Raw genomic sequence first — 19,487 nt, forward strand, 5'->3', positions numbered from 1 at the left:
TCAGTTGTAACTTCTCCTTTTTTGTTCCTGATGGAGCTTATTAGGGATTTTTCTTTTCTGTTTTTCATTAGCTTAGCCAAAGGTGTGTCAATTTTTGAAATGATCCGTTTTTAAGGATTTTGGTTCTAACATTTCATTTCCAAAATTAAACCAGTCATAGAAAGCTTAAAGCCAACTAGGAACTATACTTAAATCAAAAAGGCAGCATAGCTGGCCTTTTGGCTCTGACCCTGGTTTTGATTTAACTCGAGCAGGGTAAATCTAGTTTCCCTTAGCCCCTAACTTATTTTGCCCAATCAAGACAATCTCACCAAACCAAGCATGGCCGTATCAGTCAGGACGGGCTAGGTATGCTGTGTGATAAGTCCCAAAGCACAATGTGGCATGTCCATTTCAAGTCATTGGGCTGGGCAGTGAGGGAGGATGATCTGCTTGTCACTTTCACACAGGGACCCAGGCTCATGGAACATCCACTGTCTCACACATTTCCAGTTGTGGTGCCAACCACAAAGGGGGAGGGTCTGTAGGATCTGGCCTAGAGTTTTCTTTGTGGGAAGGTTTTGTTGTTATTGTTGAATTACAAATTCTATTTCTTTAATAAGTAAAATGATGTTTATATTTTTTATTTCTTGTGTCCGTTTATGTAAGTTGTGTTTCTGAAGTAATTTGAGTTCCTTGAGAACTCTATGCTGTTGAAATTATTGGCATAAAATTGTTTATATATAGACTTTTTTTTCCTTTAAATGTTTAAAGGATCAGTAGCAATATTCCATCTTTCATTACCAATATTACTAATTTGTAACTTTTTGTTGATCAGTCTTTCTAGGGTTTATCAATTTTATTAATATTTTTATAAGCCAATTTTGGACCTTATTGTTTCAGTATCATTTATTTTTTATGTTACTGATTTATGTTTTTATTTTTATCATACTCTTACTTCCATTACTTTGAATTTATTTCATGATTTTATCATTGATTTTAAACCTTTCTTTTTTTCTAATGTAAGCATTTAAAGCTATATATTTCCCCTAAGCACTGCTTTATCTACACTCCACAAATTTTAATATGTTGTGGTTTTATAATCATTCAGTTTAAGTTATTTTCCAATTTCCCCTGTGATGGCTTGCTTGACTTACATTTTATTTAAAAGTATCTTAATTTCTAAACATTTTGAGATTTTCTAAATATTTTATTGTAATTGAGTCCTAAATTGTTACTGTATGGTCATAAAACTAATTCCGTAAGATTGCATTCTTTTGAAATTTATTAAAACTTGTTTTATGGCCCAGCATGCCTATTTTGGTAAAGGTGCCATTTGAACCTTTACATTTTTTAAAAAAATGTATATACTGAAGTTTTTGGGTATGGTCCCTTTACAGATCAATTAGGTCATTGAGTAAGATCATCTATATCCTTACTGATATTTTTTCACTTGTTATATCACTTACAGAAAGAAGGGTGTTAAAAATCTCCAAAGATGTGACTTTGTCTACTTTTCTCTTTAGTTCTGTATGTCTTTGCTTCAAATATTTCAGAGCAATGTCACTTGGTCCAAATTCATGTGGGATTGTTACTTCCTCTTGATGAACTAATTCTTTCATCATGATAAAAATATCCCTCTTTATCTCTACTATTACTCCCATCTCTAAGTCTACTTTATTTGATATTGAAACCAACTTTCTCGTGCTTATTCTTTGCACAGTATATCTTTTCTCATCTTTTAACTTTCACTCTATCTGTATCATTTTATCTAAAGTGAATAATTATAAACTGAACACACTAATGTAACAAGCTTCCAGAAGCAGAAATATAACATTACCAGCATGATAGAAGATGCCAGTCTTGGCCCTCTGTGGCCACTGTCCCTGAAGGGAATGACTAACCTGACTTTTAAGACCCTAAGATGGTTTTACCTGTTTTGAACGTTACAGAAGTGAAACTTTGTAGTACGTACACATGGGCCCCTTTTGCTCAACATCACGTTTGTGAGATTCACTCATATTAATGTATGTTGTTGTGGTTTATCATTTACATAGCTGTAAATATCCCATTGTATTAATAACATCATACAATTTATTTATCAGTTCGACCGTTGATATACTTTTGGGCTGTTTCCAGATTTGGGCTATTATAAAGAATACCACAATGAACGTATTTCCCTATACCTTTTGGTGTGGAAAATATATCCATTTTTGTTAGGTATCAGTTAAGCTCATTTCAAAACCTTGTAAATGCCTTTATTTTAAAACGCTAATGTGCATTTTGGAACGCTATTGCCAGGGATTCAGAAAGGTGTTTTTATTTCTTCATGCACGTGGAGCACAACACTTAGGGATTCTGTATCACACAAGTTGTGGCTGAGGTTCAAACAGCAAGAGGTCCCCATTAGCCCACTAATCTTCATATTTATCAGAAACATTTGTCTCGGTGTGAAAATTTCCAGAGGGCAAGCCCCATTTTCTTGGTGCTGGATGCCATAAGCATCATAGGCTCATATGAGGTGCTAATGACTGCTGGTCTTTAATCGTGTGAATTTAGTGATAACCGGGCTGCCAGTTTGGGGTTGCTCTGCCTAGATTTAGCATTATCCAGACCTCCCTGGATATCTTCCAGAGCTCCAATGGTTTTTCTCCTGCTTCTGTACTAGTCCAGGTTTTAAAATTCACAAGCAGCACTCTCTTATGAACTCCCTTTCTTCAGTTGCTCGGCTCTCTCCTGCACCCATCCTACTCCATTCACCCATTTCAGTGCCAAGGAAAGGGAAGTGTGAAATTCTACCCAGCTGGAGTTGCCCTAACTACACATATCAAATGTCATTAGATGGGGAAACAAGTCCCTGGAGGTCTACAAGTCTGTAGAAAATTCCTGGCTTGGCATTTGAGCCTTTCTACAGTTTGGCTCCCACATAATTTTAACATCATTTTCCATTGGTTCCAATGTGCCTCTTTCTGATACGATCACGCTGCTTACCTCAGCATGTCCAAACTACCGAAGCTGCACTCCCACCTCCCTGATTTCTTCATGTTATTTCTCCTTCCTAGAAAGTCCAGTCATATCCCTCCTCCTATTCTACCTATTTAAATAATCCACCTTGATTACATATGTGTGCAACACATCACTATGCCTGAGGCATTCTATTATGTGTGTTTGAGAAATAAAAATGAATAAAACATGGACTTGTTTTAAGAAATTTTCATTGTGATGGGGAGACAGAAGAACCCACAGAGTAGAGGGGTAAAGGTAATCTGTATGACTGGTGAAGGGAGAAGCCTAGATACTACCAAGACAGCTATTATGCATCCGTCCAGATTAGAGCTAATCGGAAAGCGCTGGTAGTCTGGAGCGACAACATAATTTGCAGGAAACGGTGCCAAGTGAAAATGAGTGGCTCCTTGTTTAAAAATTATCAAGAATTTAAAGATGGTGGCAACAGGGCATTAAACTAAGGACAGGGTCGTCTGCAACTCCACAGGTTGCCCTTGAAGCCAGCCCCATTTGTGGAGACTACTTCAGGAAGATAAAATCAAAAGAATACTTCGTGCATTTGTGTGTCTCGAGAGGAGATTTAGGCAATCAGTCAAGATTGGAATTGAATTCGTAATGAGTAAATAGAAAACTAAGCAAATATCAACAACAAACTAAGACAACTATTACTTCTAGGAAAAGGGAGAATGGACAGAAGAAGGAAAAGGAAAGTAATTGTTCATGTTAATGGCTCAGCTGTGAATACTGTTTGCATAATATATTCATCAGGGTTCTTCAGAGAAACAGAGCCAATAGGATGCATAATGAGAGAGAAAGAATTATTTTAAGGAATTGGCATACACAATTGTGGGGACTGGCAAGTCCAAAATCTACAAGGGCAGGACAGCAGGCTGGAGATTTAGGAAAGAGCTGATGTCGCAGCTCAAGTCCGAAGGCAGCCTGGAGGCAGAATTCTCTCTTCTAAGGGGAACCTCAGTCTTTTTCTGTTAAGGCTTTCAACTGATTGGATGAAGCCCATACACATTACCGAGGATAATCTACTTTGCACAAACTGCTGACTGAAATGTTAATTCTATCTGATGAACACCTTCATAGTGACATCTAGACTAGTGTTTGACAAAATATCTGAGTACAATAGCCCAGAAAAGTTGGTATATCAAATTAACCATCATACAGAATCATAATAATTTAAACACTAAATATTGATCTAACCAAAGTTACGACAAATGATATTGGAAAAATTGGGAGGACAGGAAGTGTGCATGTGTGTATAGTGGTGGGGCTGGAGGATAAAGAAATCTAAACCTCATCTTTCACACAGTGCAGGAGAAAGTCAAGAAATAATGACAAAGCCAACAAATAAAGAGGATGCCACACCGCCATGTTTCTTAGAGAAAGGGAAGTTGATGCCAACATGATCAGCTTACAGAGGTAAAAAAAGGTTTATCTCTGGAGAGTGGAAAATGGGTAGGAGGGTGTGGGAAAATTCTGTTTTGCATAACATACCATGCAGATATATTTGGCTTCCTAAAATATGTGCATGCATGACCTTGATTTAAAAGTATTAACTCTTTCAGAAAGGAAAAAGAAGAAAAAAAAATCCACAGGAAAAAGAACTAACAAATCAATTACAAAACAATAGAGACCAGTGAATGCTGACACGGAGTAAGGCCCATGTCATGAGAAGAGGAAGGCCTCCCTGAGGATTGTTTGAGAGAGAAGGGAAAGAAGACTTCTTAAAGGGGCACTTACCCAAGTGGAGTAAGAATCTCTGTGGAGAATACAGTTGGGAAAGACGCTCCAGGCAGATGTCTTACATGGAGGGCAACTTCTCACGAGTTTCATTTTGTTCCTACACAGAAACTTACTGGGGGCCCTGTTCAAATCTCCACTCACATGATGTCTTTCTACATGCGCCCAGAGAGCTAATCTTCCTTTCTCTGAACTCCTACAGCATATGAAGTTCACCCGACATCCGTCAGATTGGTTATTAAGTGAATCTTCTTTCCTTGATGAAATCCCAAGTGTGTTGGGGTTAGGATCTACCTAATATTACTGATAACCATAGCCACCATTTATTATCTACTCCAGCCTGATCCTGGGCTAGCGCTCTGAATATACATCACTTTAAGCATACAGTTCCCTGTGAGTGAAGGGTTGTTATTATCTCTCCTTTATGGGTAAGGAATTTGAGGCTTAGAGAGTTGATCTGACTTGCTGGCTAGGAAAAAGCAGAGATAGGATTCAGAATAAGATTTCTTATTACAAAGTCCATGCTTTCAACTTCTCTGCCATACTCTTTCCCACCACCTCAAACTGCCTGTCTTGTTGCAGGTGCTTAGGACAGTATCAAGCACATAGTAGGTGTGTGGAGAATGGTGGTTGATTAAGAAAAAGAGAGCGTGGGCAGCCAGCCATTTGGAAGGTGTCCTGCTGTCCCCTTGCAGAAACCCACATGGAGCCAAATCTCCATAATCAAGCTAAGCTGTCATGGTGACAGAACATAGCGCTTCTGACCCTACCTGTGCCCCTGATGACAGCTCGCTGTGTGTAAACAGATGTCAGGTTTAAATCAATCTTGCTTCCTGACACCTTACTTTAAAACAGTAATTATATGCTCATTTCTGAATATGCAGTACTAGGTAAATTATCTGCCTCCACCCTTCTCTCCAAGTTTTAATTTTTTAATATCAATTAAGGGTTTTTTTTAAGAGAAACTCACAGCAGGAGACACATATAGTGAGGTCGAAACAAAGAGAGAGCATCTGTAGAAGGTGGGCAAGAGCAGAGGGTAGTGAGGCAGCACCAATAATGGCAGGAGAGCAAGGGGACATGGAAACAAAGGTCATCAAAAACAACAGGCAAGCCAGCAGGTCATGGCGAGGGAGCAAGGCCGAGCAGGACTCAATGCAGACATCCAGCCTTGGCTGGATGCAGTAATATGGGCAATTCCAGTAGAAGTAGGCATGATCCTGTGGGAGGAACCCAAAGAGTGGTTGCTCAGCAATGCTCTGGTGCCTGAGGACTTATAGATTTGAGACCTGCCAATTTGAGACTCCTCAGTAGCCCATGCCTGAAACAGGGATCAGCTTCCTAATGATGATAACTCCTCATCCTCCCCCTCCTCCCACTAGAAGATATTGGTACAGGATAAGGGGTATCCTCTTGTCTCTTGGAAGAGTGTAAGGCCTTTTGGTTCAGATCTGAGTTTGAGTCTCACTTCTTATTAGCTATGTAATCGTAGGCAAACACTTAAAGTCTCTGAACTATGGAAGATTAACTGTGGAGTCAGCAAGGCTGTGCTTTAATTTAATGCTGTGTAACTTTAAGCAAGTTGCTTATGTAAAATTGATTATCTCACAGGGATGTTATGGGTAATAAATGTAAGGCATGTATTATCAATTCCTTACCTTGGGGTTCACCACTAATCACAAAATAATAATTTTCATTCTTTAGGACTTTGATGAGTATTCAATTAGACAAGGATATATCTGATGTACCTACCTCAAAAAACATCAGCTTACTTCTCCTTTCTCGAGGTGAACTGGTGTTTAATCGTGGATTTGAGGTGTCCACGTTGAGCTCTGTTGGATAGGCAATCCTGGCAGAGATGAGGGGCATCTGATCTTGGCAATCAGTATTTTATTTTTGGCAGAGGGCCAAAATGGAGGGAAGGGAACCCAACAGACAGAAATGCAATGGGACAGACTGACCAGAAGTAAGCCATGGTTCTATCCCTCATTGCTGACCAAATTGGCCCTTTGAATTTGGATTTTGTTCCTTTGCTTGGCTCCTCCCTCCAGCACTCCGCAGCAGTTCTGGTTTAGACTGGCCCTCTGAAACTCAAACCTCCAAACTGGCCCATTGGCAAGTGTCCAGTCTGGCCCTGCCTTTTCCCCCAGGAAGGGGACATTTCCATACCCCTTTAATTGATACACCACTAGCACCCAGCAGCCCCGTGAGCCCTAGGGCTGTGAGAAGACTGATGGCAGCAGCAGTGATGCTGGGCTGGAAGAGGAGACAGTGCTCAGAGCCATACTTAATTTGAATCTACAGCCATTGAGGTATGGAAGATGTTTTCATCAGTGTTGGAAGGCTATGGCTTCCCCTTTTATTTTTTCTTTCTTCATTCTCTTTAAATGTCTCTGAATAGCAGGACTAGTGTCCTGCAGAAAGAATCTTCAAGACAGACTCCTGGGATGCACTCCAGATCTACTGATCCAGAATCTCTAGGGTTTGTGAACCAAGAATATGCATTTATTTTTTAAAAGTCTACCCAGTTTAAAAGCCACAGCCTTGTACCACGAGCCAGTGACTGCTAATCCAGACTGTAATTGAAACTGTAGTGATGAGGAACTTGTACTAGGAGATCTTTTTAAAACATAAGTTAGATACTGTCACTCCTATACTTCAAGCCTCTCAAACAGCTTTCTGGAGAGTAAAAGCCCCAGGCTTTGTGATACTTTCCGCCTGTACATGCTCTAGGCCCTGCTACATCCCTGGCCTCATCTCCTTGCACTTTCCCTTCCTTTATTGGGTTCCAGCACCAGTGGCCTCTTTGCTGCTCCTTGGACACCCCGCCTGAATGCGTCCTCAACAGGGGGCCTTCGTACTCTCCCCTGTAACACTCCTCCTCCAGATGACAGATACCTGGCCTCTTCCTTTATCCAGGTATCTTTTCAAATGTCACTTCATCAGTGAGACCTTCCAAGACCAACATACATAAAACAGCCCCCTCCACCCACTCATTCTACTCCCAGCTTCCTGATACCCGTTTCACTGATTTATTTTTGTTCCTCAAATAGTGTTTATCCCAAGCTTCTCTCCTCTAGGAAGACTCACTTTTCTGGGGAAAGCAAAAAAGACTCACTTTAACTTGATAATGATTAGTACCTTCTCACCCTTTGTAACTACTCCATGTCAAACCCTAGCATCTGGAAATTCCCCTCTCTGCCCACACCTGCCATCTGCCCACTAACATACTTTATGTTAGTTCCTCATGGAGCTGTGTGCTATCCTCACACTCCATTTTCCCTCCTGGCTGGACTTCCCTGCCTGGCTGACCCCTTCATTAAGACTGCCCTTAACCTGCACCCCTCCCCACCATCTGTTTTCCCACTTCACTGCAGGTAATCACTGCTGCAGAAAGGCCCAGCAGAAATGTACCCTCTAGCTCTCCCATTGCAAATTAGTGCTTGTCCTTAGTTGGGGTGTAAAACATTGCTTAGTGCTGGTTGGTTCATCTCCCTAACGCATAGCATCCTTTTCTCACAACTGGTCTGTGGCCTATAATTTGGGAACTTCTATTATACTAAGATGTTACATTAAATGACTTCCCTGACTGTCACAACTATAACTCATCTGGACTTCGACAACTAACTTGTTTTAACAGTGTGAAAATACTATTCAGCTTGTATGTTTTGGCAAAAGTCAACAAAAGCATTAGGTGAATATTTTATTATTTGTAAATTGTGCACCATCCACACATCCTTTATATCAATGGAATTTATAATAGATTTTTCTAAAAAAGAATCTTCAATAAAGTCAAGAGTTACTTTGCAGAAGTCTACAGAGACAAAAGATGCCTGGGACTCTCCCGGACAAGCATGGGATGCCTTCCAGGTACCGAAGGAACAGCTGTACAAATGTCGCCTCCAATACCCTGATGGGGACACAGGGCTGGAGCCAGGCTCTTCCGCCTTGCCATGAGAAAGCCATTGTGATGTCATATGCCTTGTCTCTGTGCCTCCCTTGAAACCACGGCCTGAGTGTAGCACTTAGATCAGGCAAACTTGGCCCCCTTCCTCCCACGTTCCTCGACAGAAATGAAAGAGAAGCTGTTAAAAATGTTCTGAGAGAGTTGGGTAACATGTCTGCTCTGGAAACCAGTTCTTTCTCCCCACTCCCACAACAGTGCCACCCACAGCCCAAAGCTTTCCTCTGAAGGACACTTGGGGCCTGGGAATGGGATGCACGGTGGCCTCTATTGTTCTTCCCTGGCAGAGCAGGCTCCTGATGTGTGGGGGGCATGCTCCAGAGGCTGCCTCTCCTAGAGTTTTTCACGCCAGTTCACTTTTGCCTTCAGAAAGGCTACTTTAAAGATTTGGCAGGTATCAAGGTGTTCTGTGACCAGGGCAAACACAGACACACACTCAGTGGCCTCCTCTTCCTGCCTTCTGTCACGACTCTGATATATCAGGGAGAGCGGCCGCCATGACAGGTGCTGGGAGGAGCCAGAGCAGTGGGTGGGCCCAGCTCTCTGCTGCACCACCTCAGCACCTCCGGCAGCAGGAGGCACAAAGCCTGCCCCTGGGCCAGGTTGGCCCTCTTAGTCTTTTGCACTGCTGTAAAGGAATACCTGAGGCTGGGTAATGTGCAAGGAAAAGAGGTTTATTTGCCTCATGGGTCTGCAGGCTCTATGAGAAGCATGGTGCCAGCATCTGCTTCAGGTGGGGATCTCAGGAAGCTTCCAATCCTGGCAGAAAGTGAAAGGGGACCAGAGCCATCATGTTACATGCTGAGAGAGGATGGAAGAGAAAGAAGAAAGGCAATATTAGGCTCTTTTTAACAATCACATCTCATGGAAACTGATAGAGTGAGAAATCAATCATTACCATGGGGACAGCACCAAGCCATTCATGAGGGGTCCACCCCCGTAACCCAAACACCTCCCATTAGGCCCCTCCTTCAACAATGGGGATCAAATTTCAACATGAGATTTGGAGGGGACGACTATCCAAACTATCTCACCCTCCAAGAGAGCTTCAAATGCCAATACCTAAGCCAGGGCCTGCCACATAATGTCTTCATTCATTCACGTATTTGGCATCTGTTTATCGAGACCCTGGGCACTGGACGTGCAATGGTGAGCAAAGCAACATTCCTCGCATGGACCTTGTAGTCAACAATAATCAACTAATAATACAAATGAATTTTTAAAAATCATCACTATGCTAAATGTCATGAAGTTGTGTTGTGTCGTGAAGTTGTGTTGTGTTGAAGCATGTGCTGTGAGAGTATAAAACATGTCTAACATTGAGGCCTCAGAGACACCCCCCTTTGCGAAAGGACCAGCAATCGACATGTCAGGATAGTTTTACTACTTTGATCAAAAATGCAAGACCTTTGCCCCAGGCCCTTCTGCACTCAGAGTTGGTGATCACGAGTCCTGTGGGCCATCAATCCTCTTGCCCAGGAGCATGGCAGACTTTGCCAGGTGACCACCACAGTCTCGCCTACTGAGCTCTATGGGTGACTCAAAACAGGGATGCAGATGTCTGGCACTAATCAGGTGGAACGAGCATTTCAGATGCAACTACCAGCCATCTAGTAATCTGCAACATCAACCTCAGTATTTGGCTGCATGGGTCCCAGCCTGGCCAAGTAAAGCAGTCTTCAGGGGTGGGGGGAACCCAGCCATCATTGTGTTCTCAAGTCTTCCCAGGTGATTCTAATGTGCAGCAGGGGCTGAGAACATCCAAATGTTATTTGTAGCACCAACACAGTTGAAATGAGGTGACTCAACATCCCAAAGGCCCCAGCCCTCCAATTCTATCAGGGTCTAGGTCACAAAAGTGCACGTCCAGCAGCTGGAGTATCAAAGAGTGATAGAGATGCAAAGCAAAATCTACTGACAAAGACTTTTTAGATACAGATGTATTATTTTAAGAAAGAGCACAGCACTCATGGCATGCGAGAGTTGCCTTATATTCAAAAATGAAACATCACACTCTTTCAGAGCTGTCACCTAATGCCATTTCAGACCCTACTTTTTAAACAGCTGGAGCTGAGATCGAAAGAGAGTGGAAGACACACTGCTAACTGGGGGCTGAGCCAGAAACAAAGCTGGGTCCTCTGATTTCTCAGGCCAGTGACAAAACTTGGAGGTCCCAGCACTGCTGACCCCCACCCCACAGCCTAGACTGGCTGTTTCCTAGTACCTTCCACCTCCATGGAACATCCCAGCACAAGCATTATGTGATCTGGCCTTGCCAGCTTCTGGAAGAGCATGTGTTTCTTAACTTATAAACACTTGTGTTTGTTGGCAGCTGCTTCTCATGTGCTCCCAGCAAGGTTACTACTGGCCTACCCACCACCAGCTGCTAGGGACACCTGTTCCCTCAAATACAGACTCAGCCTGTGACTGCCTCTGCCCAGTGACTGGCAACCCAGAGCCCCTGGCTCCCTCCTCACGGAAGAAGAGATAGGTCTTTCTTTGTACCTTACTTTGCATGCTACGCATTTTTAAAGGGGTCAGATCACCCTTCTTCTAATCATTTTATGATTAACAGTTAAAGTAATATATGGTTTGGATACTATGCTTAAGCTTTCTTACAAACAGTTTTCCCCCAAAACCTCAAAACCTCACATAGATGAGGTGTGTGTCCAGGGACTTGTTCTGTTGGTTCAGCATGCAAGTCAGAGGTATAAGCCTGAATCACATAGGGAGTTTGGGCAAGAATATCTTTCCTGGTATGAAGTCTGCAGTTCTACCTTTAAGATTGCTGTCCCTTTTGTTCCTTACCACCTCAGATGCTCTGGTGGCCTCCTGAACTGCCACCATCATCTTGCTCAGCTCACCACTTTGAATCTCGCCACCTCCAATTAATCCTGTGTACAGCTGCCAGAAAACTGCTCCAAAGGCAAAACTTTTCTCAGCAATGTTATTGGCAAAGGCATCTATACTCAAGTCAAAAAAAAAAAGTAGATCATTGTGCAGCTTTAAAATTCTACACAGCCCTGCATAGAAGAGTGGGGGTAATGGATCAAGCCTGCAGGGTGAGTAGGCTTGAGAAGAATCTTCAAGTGACATCTAGAAAATGGTCAGGATGGGTGCAGCCTTGGACACATGTGTGTGCTGGTAAATGCGTTCATGGCTTTGGGAGCCAGTGTGGGTTTATGTAGGAAGGGGCTCTCTGTTGGTGCTCCAGGATCAGCACCAAAGTTATGTGCATGATGTGAATGGTGGCCCCATAGACACGGTACCCTTGTGCAAGACACAACCTGAAAATGATACATGGTGGTCCTGATCGGTGGCTTCCCTTTGCCTTTTAAATAGAGTCTGAACTCTTGGTGAGGCCCTCCTCAACTGGCCTACCAACATGGTCCCCTCAACCGGCCCTACCTACTTGGTCCTCCCTTCACATACCTTCTGCTCCAGTCAATCTGAATTCCCTAGTCTCCCCACCTCTCCAGTACCTTCTTCCATCATACTTTGCTCAAATTGTTCCCTGTCCCTGATATATCCATGCGCCAGTCTTCCCATGCCCTAACACCTCCTGTCTCATCGGGCCCTGCCCCTTAAAACTACAGCTTGGAAGCCCTTCCACTAACCCCTCTGCACCCCCTCACCACCTACTCCTAGAGCATTAACCCAGTGCTTCTGGTACTCAATGTGTATTTTTCTTAGCTCTTGAACTGCTCCTTAAAAATAGAACCCATGTCTCATCCAAACTTATAACACCTAAAGTCTCATACTGAGAACATAAATTGTCAAGACAACTAATCTGGCCTCTACCCTCTAACTATCCTACAAGTTCTCACCTGCCCTCTGCCCTCTGACTTTGCTGATGTCTTCTTATTGCCTCCACCCTCTGACATGCTTTGTGCTCTATCTGACATCTGCCCTCTAGTAAGCTCTTATCTAAACTCTATCCTTTGATTTTGTATTTGTTTTTCTCTGTAACTTCTAAGTGGCCTCCAACTCCAATGTTCTCCATCCTCACCTTTACAGACTTAGACCTAGGAGATCTGGGTCCTAGAGAGGCTCTATCATGCTCCAGCCACAAGGCCCTGAGCAAGTCATTGAACCTCCATGGGCTTCATTGTCTTCATCTATAAACATTGCAGGTTAACCCAGATGATCTCTACGGTCCTTCTCAAAACTCAACATTTTCAGGTTCTGAAATCCAAATGATATATGTGTTAATCTGATGTCTACACACATTTACACTATCGTTGTATTTATATTAAGGCGGGCATGCAAGAAAACGCAAGCTGCACTTCTAGTAGATACCAGTGATTTTCCTGACCTCCCTGTTCCAATGGGCCCTTTCCTTCGGGAGCGCCTGTTTTTCCTGCAGTCTTTGAACCTCTCACAGGCCTGCTCATTATTTTGTTGTCTGAAGTTAGGCAGGAGCGTTTCTGTGATTAATTAAGCAAAAGGCCCTGGTGCTGGTTGTGCAAGAACCATCAGATAATCACGCCTTTGGGGTGCTCACTAGGCTTGAGGAGCGGCCAGCTGGGGTCCTCAGAGGTTTGATTAATTCTGGGATTCTGAGGCCTGCCCTAGACACATGGCTGCCCGAGACACCATCCTACTTTACAGAAATAAAGACTCGACTTGCAGGGTGTTGCAGCGGTTGGAAGGTCAGGACCACAAAGTTCTGCCACCGTGGTGGGCCCAGTTACAGACCTTGGGGACTGTTGAACCAGAAAATTCTAAAACAAGAATTTTTAAGCTTTTCCTGAGGAGCCAGAGAGTTCCCAGGAGCTGCCTGAGTTGGAGGAGGTAGATGAAAACACACTGGCCAGGCTCTACTCTAATCAGTTCAGCTTTGACCTGTGTGTTAGTTTCCCAGGCTTGCTATAACAAAGTACCACAATCTAGATGGCTTAAAACTCCAGAAATTTACTCTCTCACAGTTCTGGAGGCTAAATGTCTGACATTAAGGTGTCAGCTGGGTTGCTTCCTGCTGGAGGCTCTGATGGAGAATCTGTTCCAGGCCTCTCTTCTAGCTTCTTGTGGTTGCCAGCAACCCTTGGCTTCCTTTGGCTTCTAGATGCATCACTCCAGACTCCGCCTCTGTCTTTGCCTGGCCATCTTCCCTGTATATCTGTGTCTCTGTGTGTCCAAATTCCCCTCTCCTTTCTCCTACACAAATACGAGTCGTTGGATTTAGGGCCCACCCTAATCCAAACTTCACCTTACCTTCAATTGATTATATCCGCAAGGACCCTATTTCCAAATAAAGTTACATTCACAGGTACTTGGGGTTAGGACTTGAATATATCTTTTTGAATGACATACTCAAACCCCTACAACCTGTCTTTTGTAATGATCACCTGCATAATAGTTCATTTAAAGAAAGTATTTCCCAACTAAAATGGAGTTTGAGGGATCATGGTTGAAATCTTCTTACTCCAGAATCTTCATGGAGATTGGGTTGCAGAATTTTCTGTGGCAGAAATTTCCTGTGGGCAGAAAATTGGGTAGGAGGCTCCCATTCATCCTCTGTGCCCCTCTGACAACTCTTCCCCAACCTTTAGCCTGATGTGTAAGTCAGAGTTCAATCAGAGAAGCAGACACTTGTGGGAATCAGCTAAGCTGTCTCTGAAAGGCTGATGCTGGAGCTTGAAGACTGCGGGGTAGACACTCAGGAAGGGACCATGATGGAAAGTGGAGGAGAACAAGAACAAACCAGAAGCTGTGGCATGAGCTGGAGCCCGCAGGGACAGACCCAAACCAGTAGCAGTTCTTGTGATCTCTGACCTTGATGGTATAGTTGTCCTGGAAGCCAGGGCCGTTTGTCAAGGGGCTAAACACACTCGCCCAGGATCAGAGAAGCTGAAGGAGGAGCCAGGGGAAGATGGAACAGTGGCAGGCCAGAGGGGAGCCCGCAAATAAGTGACACTGCGTGGGAGCTACAAAATGGCTGCTGCTCACAAGACTTCTCTCGCAGCGCACCCTAACTGCAAACGTAAAGGAAGAGGGATTCTGGGAAATGTAATTCAGCCTAGCCAAGTTGGCACATTACAAAGCCACCACATCTAATTAAGGCTTCCCTGTGCATAGCCCTTCTAATTCTTTGTCCTTCTCACTGGGCTATGAATTCATGACCAGAGATCAGGTCTTAGTCATCTTCATAGCTCCATGTTGTATGCATTACCTAGAATTCAATATTAGGTGTTCGTCAAATGATAATTGAGTTGCACAGACCTGAACGCAAGGAGACAAACCTCCAAGATAGATCTCAAAGTAATTTTGGCACTTCAACTAGACTAGACTCAATAAACATTTATTGAGCACTAATTGTGTGCTAAGGACTGTACGATCACAGACATTACCTCTTTAATTTTACAGCACTGCTATGAGGAAGGTTTATGCATCTCTCTTTTCAGATAAAAATAAATTAAGCCTCAAGGACATTAAGTCATTGTTTGAGGCCACATATTTAGACAAAGGCAGGCTTAGATTTAAATCCAAATCTTCTGAGGTCATGTCCACTTCTTGCTGAGACCTGGGCTAAGAAACCTTCAGCCCTGCTTTCAGGCAATATTCAAAATATCAGTAGCTTAACTCATAGAGGAGAAAATCTAATTTGACTTTAAAAGCCTGGACCCAGCTCTCAGTGGTGCTCTGGTGAAAGTGTAAAGTGTGGGGCCAGAGGCAATTAACCCTGAATAATAGGACTTTTAGCAACCCAAACAGGCCCCATGCTAGAGCAGCAGTGCCTGTTTCCAAGGGAAAATGATGAACTTGCAAATGAGTTCCTGCTACCCCTCCAAGCTCTTGAGACCTTGCTATGACCCTCCATGCAGCAATCTGTTTACTAAAATAACTAATGAGAGGAGTTGATCTACAGGACCTTCACTAGAAAAAGAGGACAAGCAGCCAAAGGAGGGGAGAAAAATGGGGGAGGAGGGAAGTTGGGGAAAAAAACAGTCAGAGGAACAGCTCTGTCCCTGGAAGGCTCCCAGGTAGAGAGACTGAATTAGATTTAGGAAAGAGGATGAAGGTTGCCCATCCTGAGCCTAAAGAGCTGGGTGAGTTAGGAAGGGGATCTGAAATATCAACTCCAAAAATCTTATTTCCTATTCCCCGTAGCAGAAGGAGCAGGTAGGGAGTTATCTGAAAATTCACGCTTGGGGACATCCACAGATTATCAATTCTGAATCTTAAAATAAATTCAGTTAGGGGAAATGATAAAGTCAAAGGAAAAACACGGAATTATAAAATTATCTATGAGCCCTTTCTCTGAGTTACTCTACCCCAAATTCCAACTTGATTCTTCATGTGGACGAGGATGCTGAGCTAGAAAACACCAATATTATTTTGGGGAAGTAACGAATTGCTCTATTAGCAGGTACATCAAGATATGGTTGGCCTAGAAGGATAGAGAGGGGCAAGGGAAGATTGTGACCGTTTTTCATCTTGTCCTATATGAAACCTAACCAAAATGAAGATGGCATGTTGATAGAAAGTTATAAATCACAAGAGAAGTCATGTCTGAGAAGAACAAAAACTCAGATTCCAAGTCATAAGAAGCCTTCACTTTTATGATGTAGTGACAAAAGCAAGAGCTTTCAGATTCTAGGTTTTGTACTTATTTGTGGTGACCTTGGGCAAGTTACCTAATGCCTGCGAAGCATAGTTTGCTCAGCTATAGCAGCAGATGATAATCATATCTACCTCCTAAGAGAGATGATGTGGAAAAGGTCCAGAATAGTGTTTTCCTCCCATCCATTTGTCAAATCAGCCATGGGCTCCATGCTACAAAGAGCCACGGGCACTCCTGGAAGGGAGCTAGAAAACTGATTCGCTGGTAGATCAGGTCAAAAAGGGGAGGGTCTCAGGACCTGTATTATGTCCTCTATGAAATGCTAATTTTATTTTTTAAATAAATGTATGAAATAATTTTCATAATTAAGGCAATTAATTTCAGATTCAATTCAACTAGTTAAGTTTTATGAGGACAGAAATCTTGATCTGTTTATTCATATCTATATCCAGTACTGTAAATATAAATACTACATAAATAAATTATATATAATGAATAATATGTTAAAATATATGTATAAATACTCCCAATGTTCATTGAAAGAAATAGTGGCTTAAAGAGATTAATTGAAGATTCCTGATAAAATGTGGAACTATTATAGTAGTTACTTGACTTAAAGCCCTATCTTGGTGATAATATAAACATGGCAGGTATGAAAACAAAGATCGACAAGATAGAGGTAAGAGCACACTAGTGTGTGTGTGTGTCTCTGTGTGTGTGTATTATATGTGTGTGTGTGTATATATATATATATATATAGAGAGAGAGAGAGAGAGAGAGAGAAGAGACTAGAATAGATAGAATGTATTTTTTCAATTTTGCATTGTGTGGCTCAAGCCTGAATAAAGATACTAAAATATAATAAAATAATGGGGTTTCTTGTCTTTATTTTGAGCATAACTGCTTCTGCTTTTTCAAAGTTTTCCATGTTACCTGTGTGAGATAGTGTCTTTGCCATTTTAAAAAGAATGAATTCTTCTATTCCTAGTATAGGGAGTCTAAAAGTTGGGAATGGCTATTGAACCTTCCTTACATTTTTATAATAGATTTTTCTTAGTTTTGATACAGTGTGCTTTAAAATACATTGCTGGATTTGATTGGCAGGCATTTTATTTGAAGTTTTTAACGTTTATATTATAAATGATTTTGAACATATATGATTAGATGTTTGCTGTCATCCTCTTCTCTTTCCTTCCTTCTAACCTTTCTACCAGCCTACAGACTTTCTTTTTTCTTGTCTCTCTTATATTTAAAGGACTTCAAACAGTGCCTGACCAGAGTAAGTTCAACAATATTCACTTTACTTCCTTCCTTCTGACTTTCTTTATGTCTGAGGTTTTGACTTTGAATTTGATAATTTAATAAAATCAATTTGTCTCTATTTTCTGCATTCTAGAATAATTTGTTGCAATAATTTATTTGACAATTAGAAAGACAACCAGAAGTCTTGGTCCAGTCTATTAGCCAAATGCTTTTCTTAAAGCTAAAACTTTGACAGTATTTAAAAATGTTATCCTCACCTATTTTTTGTTCAGATGTTTAATCTCTTGAATAATTTCATTGATTTGTATTGTTCCAAAAATAGCAGAAGTTTTACTGTGACTATCAAAATGATGGTTTAGATCTTAATATATTACCCACTTTGAATCAATTCTAGTAAATATTTCTGCCATTTTTCCTTTTATCTTCATTAGTTTTTTCTTTGTTTAATTTTAAATGTGGTTGATAGTTATAATCTTGTTGTATCTTAAAATCTATATAAATAAAAATATACTTTGCAGCCAATTTTTTCATGGATTATTTCAGTTGTTCAGTTATTTGTATTTGTTTAACATGTATTTTATGCAGCTATCTCTTTTGCTTCTGTCTAAGTCAACTTTTTTCATATATAGTGTGTCTTTTTCACAATTTGAGATCGTCATTCAGTATAAACTTCCTAACAATTTGCACTTGTTGTAATAACTGGTGTACTTCTGTAATTTTTAAGTGTTTCCTGGAGTTTTCTTGGGCTCTGCTCACTTTTATATTTTAGTATTTGGGCTAAGAGTTCTTTTATTGATTTAAAACATATAAATAATGGTTACCTTAATATTTTAAAAATTCAGTGTATGTTTCCCCAATTACAATGTTAATAAACCCATATTTATTAATAATAAAATTTCACATTTTTAGTTCTTCCCATCCTTCTCTCTTCCTATTACAGTCTGGATAAGAGCCGTGTTTTACAGTTAGTTATTACCTCATTTTCACATGATGTGTCTAAATTTATCAAGGCTAATGATATATGAATTTTGTTTTATAGCAAAATCATAGGCCTGATTCTAGGTTTAAATTTATTTCTGTCGAATAAATCTACAGAACGTATTTCCATTTTTAAGTACTTTGTTTTGAGTAATCTTTTCGTTGGCTAGAGCAGAGGTCTTCAGAGTTGCTTACATGTACTTCGGGAAACATTGAGACTTTTCAAGGGGTATGTGGCATAGGTAGTTTTAATATAATCATTTTTCATGTCTTCAAATTCCATATGCACTTTTTTATATAATTTAGCTGCTTGAGAATTCACCTCTTTGTGAGACTTCAGACAAGTTCTCCTTCTCATTGCCCATTTCACAGTCATCTTTAGCTATACCTTCCATGCATTCTTATCTTTCCATGGTACCTTGATCCATGATACAAAACCCTCCTGGGCATGAAACATATGGACAATTTGAAATATTTGGTAACAGGGAAGCCCATTTACACAAGACATCATAAACTCACTACTTTCTGCCCATCTTGTCAATATATTTTGTTCAATAATTTTTTCACATGTTTTTAATATATGTATGTCATTTGAATCATAAGCATGCTAATAAAAATGTTAAAGTCAATTAAAATAAATCTTTTAACCTTAAAGCTATATGTTCCCAGGAAATAAAAATAAATAAATTTATACTTGTGTATATCTTTTTGGTTATGGAGAAGAATGGTGGGGGAATCAATAAAAGGTACCAAAGCATAAACATATATAACATGAAAATATAATTCTGGAAGGACATAGAATGAATATACGAGGTAAAGGAGAAAGTTCTAATAGTTAAAGAAGAGCTTGTTTAATGTTTCTTTGAAGATTATAGCAGGTAGCAAATCTCTATGATTTTTATATTCTATTGGGTGCATTTTAAAGAGTGAAGAAAAAAATTCATTTTAAAAATATTCATATGGTCCAGACATCTTTTTCCT

The sequence above is a fragment of the Propithecus coquereli genome, unplaced genomic scaffold, assembly GCF_000956105.1.
Source record: "Propithecus coquereli isolate 6110/MARCELLA unplaced genomic scaffold, Pcoq_1.0 Scaffold44, whole genome shotgun sequence".
Classification (NCBI taxonomy): domain Eukaryota; kingdom Metazoa; phylum Chordata; class Mammalia; order Primates; family Indriidae; genus Propithecus; species Propithecus coquereli.